Source organism: Ixodes scapularis, unplaced genomic scaffold, assembly GCF_016920785.2.
Source record: "Ixodes scapularis isolate PalLabHiFi unplaced genomic scaffold, ASM1692078v2 PGA_scaffold4__175_contigs__length_147842914, whole genome shotgun sequence".
NCBI lineage: Eukaryota > Metazoa > Arthropoda > Arachnida > Ixodida > Ixodidae > Ixodes > Ixodes scapularis.
In genome coordinates, this window is record NW_024609879.1 from 128,566,455 (window position 1) to 128,580,248 (window position 13,794).

Sequence of the window (13,794 nt, forward strand, 5' to 3'; positions counted from 1 at the left end):
AAATCCCTCTTGGCCACGGCCGCAGCCGCAGCCGCAAGATGAGCAAACCGGCCCAGGTGTCTGTCGCGAACGCCTCGTTTGGAATGTCCGTCTGGGTACATTGCCAGGAAGTGACCTAGGTTGTCTCGCCAAGAGCGGAGCAGCGCCGCTCTGCGGAAGTACGGCTCACTACGCCTCTCCTCTAGTTCTGAACGCGATTATCAAGCCTTCGCTGCCTTCACCCAGGCTCTGCCTTCACCCCTTCGCCATTTTCCCGACGATGGCGACGATGGACTCGTTGCGTTGAGTTGTGGTGGCCCGGTCGCTTGCGTACCTCGGTCTCTGGAACGCTTAGATCATCCTGTCGCGTTCTAATGCCGAGATGGTGCGGCACTGTGCGGATAGAGGACTGCGGCAACCTCCTGATTTGTTGCGGAAAACCTATTCACCAGTTCCCAAAGGACGAACAACTTCGTCCGCCTTGGATCCGGCTCGGACGACCGTCCTCCCCGGCGTGGCTTCCAAATACGAGTGATCGCTTGTGTTCCTATCACTTTCGTGATGAGGACTACGAGCGGAGCCCCAGGGTGATGGTGTCCGTGGGCTTCCCGGTGAGGAACGTGCAACTCAAACCAGGAGTTTTGCCCAGTTTCGTTTCAAAGAAGTGGAAATCCGACGAGCGCAGCGAACCCCCTTGACAAGCGACGCAGAGTGGTAAGGGAGCATGTTCAATGTCGACTATTTCCGAGTTTGACAATGAAAGCCGAACCGCATGTAAGCGATTTAGCGAGTGACGAGACGAGCGACGGCGACAACGGCGAGAGTCTGCGACGAGCGACGGAGATTTCGCACTGTCCCCCGTAGCATCGCTCGGTTCTTGGATTACTCGAAAGAGTAAAGCTATCCGCACTACGTCGTGCACCTCGACTGGAAATGGCTATACGCACTACGCGAAGCTCGTATCAGCGCCTCGGCGCTGGCTCGTATAAAACGAATGGTTACAGCGAGTTTCCGAAGCGGTGGTGTAGCATGATGGTAAGGTGTCTGCTTTATACGCAGCGGTCCGCGGTTCGATCCCCAGTGAGGGAAGAGGAAAAATTAGCACTGAAAAAAAAAAGAAAGGGAATGTCGTTTACGAAATTTTGCAGAACTAAATGGTATGGGACTCGCTTTCCGGAGGTGCAGTCGGGGACAGCGGGACTTGGGTTGCCGGCTGGACGCCGCGAAGCGGCGTTTACAGGTTAAGTTTTGCAATTAACAGCCGCACAGTGTCGCCGCGAAGCGGCTTGAACGCAGGCAAGGGGGGTGGGGTTCGCTTAACGTGCTCACCAGTGATACACACGCCGTCCGAAAAGGGTGACCTAAATGTCATGATGGCGTCAGCTCTCTGCGTAGTGCGTATAGCCATTTCCTAATCGAGGTGCACGACCATAGTGCCTATAGCTTTACTCTTCTAACAAACGTCGCTCACCGTCTTGGCCACTTGCCCCCGCCGTCGCTTTCATGCGGTTTGCCTCCTCGCACGACCGACCGAGCAACAGCGAAGCGGGTCGCCGTTGCTTGTCTCGTCGCCTGCCAAGTCGCTTTCATGCAGTTTATACTTGACTGTTTCATCCAGCATGTGAGCGATTTTCCAGGCGTCCTGTCGCTCAGTTCGTCACTCACCGAAGCAAACCGCACGCAAGCGACTTCCAGGCGATGACCAAAGTGTTCAGGGAATCTAGAACCGAACACTGCAACAGGCGACAGCGACCAGCGATAGCCTAGTTCATCGCTCGCCAAATCGCTTCCATGCGGTTCAGCCGTGGCCGACCGTGCTTTCTTTTTCAAGCCGTTCCGCTCATCATCGAATAGCTTTGGCACTTCGATGATGACATTACATAGTTTTCGTTTCGGTTATTCACCTCTCCACGAGGTTTTCTATTTTGTTGAACTTGCTATCTAATTATGCTGCTTAATTGCCTGCTCATATTGCTTCAGTTTCTGTATTATGTTCTTAGTTGTAAAAAAGAGTAACGAGTAATTAAAGTAATCCATTCATAATATTTGTAATGAAATTACATTACAAATTACTACCGCAAAAAAGTAATGTGGCAATTGCAAAATTACTTCAAAAAGTAACAGATTACAAGTAATCTGTTACTTGTAACGGATTCCTTCCCAAGTTTGTTTACACTCCGGTTATTTGCAGCATATTCGAAAGGCACGGATTCGAGCGGCCATCTTCTCAAGGTGCTCTTTTGCCGCGTTTTTGTGCAAACAAAGCACGGTGCAACGCCCACGCGTCCATATGCCTTTAACACTGCACGCAGCTTGGGCTATTTTGTTTTCGAAAGGGAACTGTTGTATTCCGTAGTGGTGGCGTGCACACAGAGAGTATACACAAGACACATTGGGAGTGATCGCTCCCGCAAAGTCGGAGGTCGGAACACACTGCGAATTCGGTGGCGGCTTTCGCGTAAAGGATGAAGAACATGATAAGATAAAACAGCACAAGAAGGTGCAAAAGGAAGAGACAAACCGGACAGGACAGAGCGCTGACTCGCAACTATGTATTTTTACTGATGGAGAAGAAGAAAGACAACGCATATTTTTCCACACGTTCACACGCACATCTTCTACCGATGATATTGTCGCGGAGAAAAATAGGAATCCTTTTCTCAGTTGATTAAGATTAAGCTTTTGGGGATACTACCCCTAACCTCTGGCGACTTCCCCTGAAGTCCTCCTCGACCGCGCCTTCAGCGGGTCCCCCGCGACCACAGCCAAACTCGACAAACAAGGACCACACAAAGGCGGGTGAGCCGAACACCTCCGCAGCCAAGTTTGCGAGTTGGCGGGCGGAGTACTCCATAGCCGAAAGGGGCTCGGACGTGCAGGTTGGCCTCTAGAGGCAGGGAGATGTCCAGGTCTTGGTATCCGGGAGCCAAGTCCCTTACGGCCCTTCGGTGGCCGCCTATATTGAGTTCAGCACCCCCAATCTAGGGCCCTCCAGCCCACCAATCAGAAAGTTTTGGAAGGACCTTTCAAAAGGGTCTTTTTTAGAGCCAAGCAAAATGCACGGAGCCCAAAGCAAACATCAGCATGACAAAGCCAAGCGCATACAGATGACAAAACATATTTCGGACGAAGCTAAAAAAAAACATTTAAAATAGGACAAAGCACGTACGAAGGCAGATAAGTTATACACGGAGGAAAACCACCTCCGAAGTAGAGATCCCAAAAGCAGACCCATCTGGGGCCCCCCGACTCCGATAGAAGCCAGGAGCCGTGCCGTGAAGACGAACAACCCTCGAAGAAAGTAAAAAGAAGTAAAGCTAAACACTCGCGCGAGCACTGCTTCGCGACAATATCTATACGCTTTACTGCACGCGCTGGACCTTCATTGTCATTTTTAGGAATTCTAACTCCCTACTAGACAAGGCCACTGACACTGAGCTAATGCAGTTTTTTCAGCCGCTGTGGATGCAGAATCCGTCAAGCACCTCACGTGTCACTTTGTCTTTGTGCCTTCTCAAAATTGTAGTGGTATAAGTTAAAGGTGCCCTCCGACTGCGGCACCGAGAGAGCATACTTGTGCTCACGGAGCCTATCGTTCCGGCAGCGCCCGGTTTGCCCAACGTAGGCGCGGCCACACGAGAGAGGAATGCTGTACACAGCTCCCGTTGTACATGGCACAAACGGATATGCATGCTTCTTACTGCACGTGTTCTTTGTAATCCCCTCTGCCTTCGCGTTGACTCGGGGACAAATCTGACTCATTTTTTTTTTTTTTTCGCGGGGGGCCGGAAAAAAAACACCGGAATTCTGTAGCGGTTCCCCACATTTTTTTTTTTTTAATTATGTGATACTCTGTGTAAATACGGGATGACCACTGGCCGCTTCCTTTCCACACCAGGTTTTGTGGACTGGTTACCTTTGGTGCTCTTGAGCAGTATGCTTGCCACGTCTGATAGCAGGGTCGATGGACAGCCCGCATTTTTGAGTCTGTCAATTTGCAACTTGAAGCTGCCCCTAGAGTGTGGAAGCAGGATTTCTTCAGTGCTGAGCCTAGACATGTTAACGCAACGCCCTTCTTTACAATTTTTGAGTGGGCCGACCTTTAGTCAAGGATAGCTTTCTTAGATCTTGGGCTGTACTTGTCTTTCTTCTTCTCTAACAGTAAAAATACATAGTTGCGAGTCAGCGCTCTCTCCTGTCCAATTTGTCTCTTCCTTTTGAACCTTTTTGCGCTGGTTTATCTCCTCATGTTTAACAACCACCAGCTAGCCCAGCCCTCAACCTTATTACAGATGAAGAATAGTTTCATGGCGTCGTACACGCAAATAACACACTGCTCACGGTCAGATGTTCCATTCGGCTTGTTTCTCACCATGCTGAAATGCTTCCGGGCACATTTGGCGAGTGCACGAATCCCTCGACTCCTCTGCCTTTTCGCGTTCATTGTGGGTCGAAAAAAAAAAAAGAACAGCGAAAACATGTCCTAATCGGAATTGGGCGACACGTCACCTCCGGACGCTCGCTGATTGGCTCAAGCGCGCGCGTCGAGAAAAGAAATGGCGTCCAGAGACGTCGTTTCCTGCGTCGTCCTCCTCGGCGCGCGACTTTTTTCAATACAAAATTAAGCAAAAAAAACTGACTCCACGACGCGCGTTTTTTCGCTGTGTGGATGTACCTTTAAGGCCTGTTCCCACATGCAGCGGAGCGCTACAAGCATAGCGCTTACCTCGCGCTAAGCGTGTGCTGATGGGAGCGTTCACCAGCTTCGTATCGCACCGTCAAAACTGTTGCTCATGGCAGACGATAAGTAGCTGACGGCACGTGAGGAGCGCTACATCAGCGCTTCGCTGCATGTGAGAACCGGCCTTTAGGGTGATTCCACGTCAGTTCATGCAATGATGGTCCGGGTCATAATTTAGATATTTTTGTTAAAAATATATATGAAAGCCATGTTCTTGGGAGGAACATTCAGCTAGATATGAACGCCGTAACAATTTTTTTCGCTGAGAAATAAAATAGAGAAGCTTGAGGCGTGGAAATTGAGAAGATTTCACAATGCTACTTTGCACAGTCGTCATTTCCTTATCGAACCTTTCACGGCACCATAACTTTTTAAATAGGTTTTACAAAGGTTATACAACACATACATAAAAAATTTAAAATATCCATAAAATATTTCAATGCAAACAAAAATATCAAACATGGCACAAAAACGCGTTTTACAGACATATTCACAATTGTTTTGCAAATAAACCATCTTTCATAATACTTCACAAAACATATCAAAATGCGCGTATTTAAATATTCTTTACGAATATATAAAGATAATATGCCCACCCTTAAACATATTTTTGTTATCAACGCGGAAATTCGGCTGATTTCTCAAAATGTGGCAAGATTGGGCGTCGATATTTAAAAAACTCCATCTTTTATTTTCTTTAAACTCCCCTTGGCACTTTGAAGTGACTTGAACTAACCTGTGATGGCAAAAGATTCAGTAACATATGACCTCCAAGCGGGAAAAGCTACGACAAACCTTCACTCGGAGCGAGCCGACGTCTTCGTCATAGCGGCTTTGCCGCACAGCACCAAACGTTTGGGCGTTAGTTATGGCATGTATTTTATATTATTAAAATTCTTTTTTTATACGCGGTGAGTATTAGTGACGTGAAAAGGAGCTTTGAGCTGGAATGCCATTAATTAGCTTACAATTCACAGGAATAAAACGGCCCCACTCTGCAAATTCGCTACCTATGCATCATACATAAGCTTAAAACTCTCAGTTGCGCGAATGGCCATGTATCCATCTGGCCTCTCGGCATATGATGACTTTCACAGATGAGTTTCCTGGATTCCTTTGACAGGTTTTACGGTGGTCCACTTTGCTTGCTTCACCGCACGGAACTCTCGAACTCGAAGACAGTTGTGAGCACTGCGCAGAGTGGTTTGACGCGTTTTGCGAAGTGCTGAAGGCATGTAGTTCCCACCAGGAACGCAAGCGATTGTACGTGCTTCTGCCACCAATCATCCTGAAGAAAACAATATTGCGTCTGGTGTCGGGTGCGACTGCCTACATGATTGATCAAACATGAAAACTGAAGCGCAAAGGTGGTGTTTGGGCAACCCCTGATCCCTACATGGGGAAAAAGGCGAATGCCGAAGACGTGGGGGTTGCAATTGAGTACTACACACGCGACGACCTCGCATGCTCTGTTCAAAGCCCCGACAAAAAGGACATCGTCAAAGCCATGATCAACGACATGTTCAAAGTCGTAAAAAGGTTTATGACCCGCTCTATTAAGGAAGCTTACCAGCTGTTTAGGAAGGACCATCCCCGACCCGAACTAGGCATCTCCAAATTTTATTCCCTACGACCAAAATGGGTAAAAAAAAACGTCCCGAGCACGAGGTGTGCGCATGCATATATTGCGTCAATTTTCAGTTGCTTTTAACGGCAATAACAAATGTCCCAAAGAAGACATTTACTGAAGACGACCTCAAGCCCATCTACCTTTTCTGCGCTCCACAGGACGATTGCTTTCTGCGCCGTTGCGAAAAGTGCCCAAAAACGCAGAGCATCTCGCTGCAGTCGCTTCATCTCGACGAAGACCAAGAGATCTGTTTCGCGTTATGGGACGCTGGCGAACTCGTCAAAAAGGTTATGGACACTTCTGCCTTCCTGCGGCAATAGGAGCGCGAAAAGTATATGAGGCATTCTTACATCCTTGACCTTGAACGAAGCCTGATACATGACACAAGAACCGCCTTACCACCCAAGGCAGTGATGTTCCACTTCGGTTTTGCGGAAAAATGGACAGTACTCTTTCCAACCGAAGTGCAGAGTTTTCATTGAAAAAAAACTCAAGTGTCTCTCTCCACAAGTGTGGTTACGTCCACGCAAGGCACGCAAAGCTTTGCCGTTGTCACCGATGGTACACGAAACATGACATAGCTCACGCTCTTCTAGCCACATAGGCCATAAAAGAGTATGTTAATGTTCATTTCCCAGTCTTTTTTTAAATAATTTTTGTATCAGACGGAGCGGCGGCGCGTTTCAGGAATCGCTTCCAATTCCACGAATTGTCTCGGAAGCCGCACTCTTCGGCAAGATGGATCTTTTCAGCCACTGGACACGGAGAAAGCGCTTGTGATGAAGTAGGTGGAAGAACCAACGCTCACCAAGTTGAGATCTTCGCTCAACTCAACGATTGCCACCGCTAAAGACTTTGTGGAAGTGCTACGTAAAAAAGTAACAAATGTCTGCGTGTTCCACCTGTCTGTGGAACGGGTTCGAGAGTTTCGTGCGGTAAAGCAAGCAGGAGTGGACCACCATAAAACCTGTGAGAGGAATCCAGGCTTCTCATCTGTGGAAGTCATCATATGCCGAGAGGCTGGATGTATACATGGCCACTCGTATAACTGAGAGTTTTAAGCTTATCTATGCATAGTTAGCAAATTCGCACAGTGGGGCCGTTTTGTTCCTGTGAATTGTAAGCTAATTAATGGTATTCCAGCTCAAAGTCCATTTTCGCGTCACTAATACTCAGCCCTTATGAAAAAAAGAATTTTAATAATATAAAATACATGCCATAACTAAAGCTCAAAACGTTTGGTGCTGTGCGGAAAAGCCGCTATGACGAAGACGTCGGCTCGCTCCGAGTGAAGGTTTGTCGTAGCTTTTCCCGCTTGGAGGTCATATGTTACTCAATCTTTTGCCACCACAGGTTAGTTCAAGTCACTGCAAAGTGCCAAGGGGAGTTTAAAGAAAATAAAAAATGGAGTTTTTTAAATATCGACGCCCAATCTTGCCACATTTTGAGAAATCAGCCAACTTTCCGCGTTGATAACAAAAATATGTTTAAGGGTGGGCATATTATATTTATATATTCGTAAAGAATATTTAAATACGCGCATTTTGATATGTTTTGTGAAGTATTATGAAAGATGGTTTATTTGCAAAAAATTGTGAATATGTCTCTAAAACGCGTTTTTGTGCCATGTTTGATATTTTTGTTTGCATTGAAATATTTTATGGATATTTTTAATTTTTTATGTATGTGTTGTATAACCTTTGGAAAACCTATTAAAAAAGTTATGGTGCCGTGAAAGGTTCGATAAGGGAATGACGACTGTGCAAAGTAGCATTGTGAAATCTTCTCAATTTCCACGCCTCAAGATTCTCTATTTTATTTCTCAGCGGAAAAAAAAATTGTTACGGCGTTCATATCTAGCTGAATGTTCCTCCCAAAAACGTGGCTTTCATATATATTTTTAACAAAAATATCTAAAATATGACCCGGACCATCATTGCATGAATTGACGTGGAATCACCCTTTAGTGATAGTTCGAAGGTTCGGCGAACCAATCGACCTTAGAGGTTCGACGTCAATATTGAGGTCCGACAAAAGTTCGCGACAGCCCTACTTGTAACTATGGCGCCTGGAACGCGTGTCCGACAGGTCTTCTTACCACGTCCAAAAAAGTGGTATCTCTATTTCCGCCTGATGACGTCATAGAATTGTCATTCTGACGCCAGTCACTATCCTATCTGTGGTGCATGTGGCAGACGCCCATGTTCTGCTGCAGGTCACTCTCCAGTGTGGCAGTCCACGGAAGCTTCGGCAGCCAGAAGTTGGGACGCCATGACGACAGCACCACTCGCGTTCGCTTCTGGTACTCGCAGCTTCTATAGTCGGTTGCAAGCTAAGAAAAAACCGGAAATGCCTCTCAGAGGAAAATCTAATCCTACGCCGAGAAACGCCAGCCAATCGTTTTCATGACGTCACGATTCCGTGGACCAATCGCGATCCTTTTGAAAAAAAAAAAAAAAGCTCAACATGGCTGCTGGCCTTAGCAACGCGATGCTATAGTTTCTCGTGACAATTATTCTGCTTTTTTGCACCGTGTTTTACGGGCCCGAGGTTACGCCACGAAATCTTGATGGTATCGGCTTGCGTTTGCAGCAGTTTTTGCGCGACAACGTGAGAATCCAGCGACGCTATCGCCAACGAAAATTTCGAAGCGGGCGCGAGGCTTAGCACTGCTGAGAGGTATGTTAGACGGTATGTTAGACAGTACCTTGGACAGAAAATGAATTGGGAAGACGGTACATAAGGACATGGCTTTCTTTCTTTACTAAACAGCTATTTCGTTGACAAAAACGTATTCTAACTTATTTAAATGTCCTGAATGAATTAAATAAATGTTGTAGTATTTTAAGACACGTTTCCTGGAGGAAGAAAAAGCAACGTTGCTAGCGAACTACTTTCTCGACGGCGGAGGCACTTCAGATGGGCGCAATGCGCTGGTGGGTGGAGCTAAAAGATTGTTCTTAGGTTGCATCCGACTATAGTTAGCATTTCTACGATCAACGGCAAGGATCGCGACATGCAACAGCCTGACACTTCGGCTTCTGTGACGTCATTCGTTGCCACTTCGGGACTACTTTATAATCTATGTATGAGCCATTGGTATGGGCAGCAGAGGACGCTAAACACACCAGTCGGAGACGCGCTCCAGGCACCATACTTGCAAGGCTTTTAAAGCAGGGGACACCTGAGCGACGAAAACGGGCGCCGCACGGCAGCGCGCGGCAGTACCCATGGCAACCAGTGCAGGCGTCACCACGTCACTGTGACGTACGCGCCTCGCGATGCCGCTCCGATCTGGAGCCCTAATCTGGACACTTGGCCGTAAAGTCGGCGAAAAATCTGGCGGCTATGATTGGCCGGCGCCAAGGTCAATGCGGCGTCGGCCAATCACGGCCGCCAGATTTCTTGCCGACTTTATCGCCGAATGTCCAGATCAGGGCCTCTGGTCGGCCCGATATTGGCGCGCGGTGCACCCGTTCCAACCCATGTTTACAAACAAACCAGAGTGCCCCTAGCGGACGCCACCGGTGCTGCGCATGCGCGATGGAGCGTGGACAAGAAGCTCGCCGTTTGGAATGCGATGTTGTCGGCGTCGGTATGAGTCCCCGTACCTTTAATAGGGAGTTTTTAGACCGCGTTTCCCCTTCCGCTAAGCCCTCCGCAACGAAGAAAAGCCACTATACTCCGGCACAACTTTTCTTTGCAATGCATGAATTTAAGGAAGATAAATCAATTAAAATATCATACCTGTATTGATACCGCCAGGGAAGGCACAACCAATTTAAAGCCAATTTGAATTAAAAAAAATAGGGGAAAACGAAAACTAAATCATTAAAGCCATACCCTAGCTAAGGGAGTGGGCTTGATCAACAACAATATGTTTGCGCTCTTTTCTTCTAAATATGGTAATTATTTTTCTTCATGGATGAAGAAAGAATAAAACAAATAAAACGGGGACAACACAACCACGTCTTTCAGCTAGCAACAGACGAGTGAAATTTCCACAGCGAGCAGCGGAGGGAAAGGGGGGAGGAGGGGAGAGAAGGAAAAAAAATTGAAGCACAAGTCAGAGAGGTGGATTTATCTCGAATTTTAGAAAATCAACCTCAGTTTTCGTCAGCAGGAGGGAAGGGTTTGACACGTTCTTTTTTGCTGTGGTCATGGCGAAATAACTATATTATCTCCCTGCCGAATCTGCTGTCATCCCCCCCCCCCCCCCCCCCCGGATTTTTGTCTCATCGATGAGGGGATGACAAAGCAAACACGAACGGGCATGTATGACTATGGGATGATAAGAATCTGGAGAGGCCGTCTAAGGCTCCGCTCGCTCGGTCTGCACCTCCGCAAGATCCTCCCTCATCCTGGAGTGGCCTCCGCCCTTGGATTCCATTGTAACAACTGGGCCTCCATCTATACCGCATCATGCAGATATCGAGGAAAGAAATATCCCCAGAGCTCCAGCTTCTGTGGACGGTCCTTCCCAGCTGCATGACGAAGTTGTTTGGCTTTGGCTTCTGCTCGCATCCTTCGTACCTGTTCATCGTCGATGCCGCGTCTCGCGTCCTTGAAGCTTCGTGGAAAGAAGTCATTGCTGGAGTGACTGCCTACTGCCGTAAGCTGAACGAGACGGAGTTCGAACCGCCGTCCTTTTGTGCAACACTGCTCTCTCGTCCGACACCATGGAATTGCTCTCCAAAGGCCCCAAGTTCGCCCCAGACCTTCCCACTAAGAAGGTTAATCAACTCGCCTCAGTACATCAAGTCGCTGCCGCCATCCCAGAACCACAGAGGCAAGATTTTCTCGGCTCCGCCATCCGCGCCGTGTGCTTTTACCCACCCCACAAGCCAAGCAAGATCTCTCTACTCGCCGCTGTTGAAGAGCTTCGTCAAGAACACCTAAAGCTGTTAGAATCCGATAAAACAGGTGTTTTCGTTGTGTTAAAGGAGGGAGATTTTGGAGATGAGGTGAACGCCGCCCTTTCAAAAAATTTTCTCAAACTGAAATCGCGACCGTCCGGGACCCTCAGGTTAAGAGCTAAACAACACTGTTCGTCTTTGAACCTGTCGCCCCTTAAAAGCGCCATTAGTAGTCCAGCGAAGCGGTACCTTTCAGTTTTCTTCACTGCAAAACCACATGAGACTGGAGTTCCCCTCCGAAGTATTGTTTCGGAAAAGGGTTGTTGGCAAAAGCACCTCGGGCTCTTTCTACAAAAGCATCTGTCCTGCATCCACCCTCCTCAATTATTTAGAGTGTCTGACTCAATAGAACTCATCTCTCTCATCGGTTCCCAACATTTCTTCTCCTTGCCGCACTCTATTTTTTCACTTGACATAGAAGACATGTATTTCAATCTAGATCCTACCGCATTGCTTACCTCAATCTCCGACGCCATCTTGGAGCACGGAGCCGTGGATTTTCAGAATTTCTCCGGTGTCTCCGTTGCTGGATTCGTGGACCTGATTCATCTATATCTCCAGTCTACCTTAGTTGAACATGAGAGAGGGATCTATCGCCAAAAGAAAGGAGTTTGCATCGGTTCATGCCTCGTCCCCGTTCTCAGCTAGTTATTTCTTTTATTCGTCGACAGAGCTATAAAAACACAACTGGACATCCCCGCTCCTGGCTGCCATATTTCCAGATATGTAGACGCTTACCTAATCATTCATCCTGATCGAACTTCTCCAAATAACATTACAGCCGTTTTTTTTTTTTTTTTTCCTTGTTTGTCAGGCCTTACCTTCACGAAGGAAGAACCTAATGAAGGTCTTCAGTACCTAGATTTGCGGCTTCATGTCAGCGCCACTGTACTCAGCTGAGCCTTTCAACAAAGGTCTGCTAGACCTGTCCTACCGTTTTCTAACGCCGATTCGAAGTTGGTAAAACACGGTATCATAAAATTGTTGTTTTCTTCATCCTTCACGAAGTCTTTCTGTCATCTTTCAGAAGATAGCTTTAAATTCCAGCAAATGAGGCTCTTCAGGGCAGGGTTTTCCGTCGACCTTCTTCGATCAGTAATGGAAAGGTTTATTCGCAAGCCCAATTGCCAGTCACACACAAAAAAAAAAAAAATCCCGTTTTGCCGTTATTTGTTACGTACACAATTCAGCCCACCCGATAGAATCCATTGCCTCAAAGTTCGACACGAATGTTGTCTTCTCGTGCCGCATGCGTCTTAAGCAACTCTGTCAACAAGTGAACAGCAACCGGATTCCAATTGGCTGCACTGTTAAACACGAAAAGAAATTCATTCCATGCAAAGGGAAGAACGTTTACTCCATTCCCTTGAGCTGCCGTCGATGCGCGGGCGTAAAAGAGGAAAATTCATAAAGATAAAAGGTGTGCGCGTCAGAGGAGGAGGGAGGAGGAATGCTGTCGAAGTGCAGTACATGCTATGAGCTCATGCCGCCAATCGAATAACGCCGACTGTGCAACGTCACGGTTTTCATCGTCTTTCTTTGAGCACATCCTTGAGGCTGGTAGACCGTGACAGTGCGTTTTTAACCTGTGTGTATGTATTTGCGTGTCTTTCAGCCTTTGACTGCGCTCTGACTGAAGTATAGGAAGGCCGTCTGCTATCTTGGGCTGATCCAGGCGGCGCTACAGTCGACGCGTGGGTATAAAAAAGCAAAACAAAGTTAAAAGGTGTGCGCGTCAGAGAAGGATGGAGACGATATCGCTACTTTTCTTATTCAGGGGCATTAGTTTTAAGCCATACACTTTCAGTGGTTCACGCATAATACCATGCTCAAACGGATCTAGCTTCTGCGCGGAAAGCACCATCAGTTTTCTCCAGTGTAAACGGTTATAACAATTGAAAGATCGCAACCAGCTGCTTTGTAGTCAGCTGGTTTCTGAAATTTACGCCGTCTGTAAATATTTCCAACACAGCCGAGCTGCTTGAAGTCATGGCAAATATAAACTAGAGATTGCAGCGACTGCACTCTCGCATTCCCACCCATCAAGTCGAATTGAAAGGCGCTAGTTTCGGTTTAAAGTCGGTAGTCTTTCTACGACGATGGCGAGGAAATCAGTCTACACTCGGTGCATTTGGCAAGTTTGTTTGCGGGGTGATGCCAGTTCGCGTCACTCCGCAATTCCGGAGCATTCTGCAGCTACACGAACTGCACAGCAGCTGCTCTCCGACTAGGCGCTCACCTGCACAGCAAGCCCGACATTTTTTTAGCTCAGCTGGCACAAGGAACGCACAAAAGAATCGCCAAACCCACGCTGCGCGGAGCTGTGACATTCTCCTTCTTGATATAACGTAAGTATTCGGGAGCGTATGTGGAAACACTTTGCGAATCTGAGTGTCGTCCTTTTGTCCTGTCCTCTTCAGTGTTTTGCCGTTTTTCTGGCAACCGTGTCTAGACATGTCAGATAAAACGCAAACTCGACAATTAAATGCATAATCCGCTACGCTTATCTCTTCCAAGCCCTCGTCCCT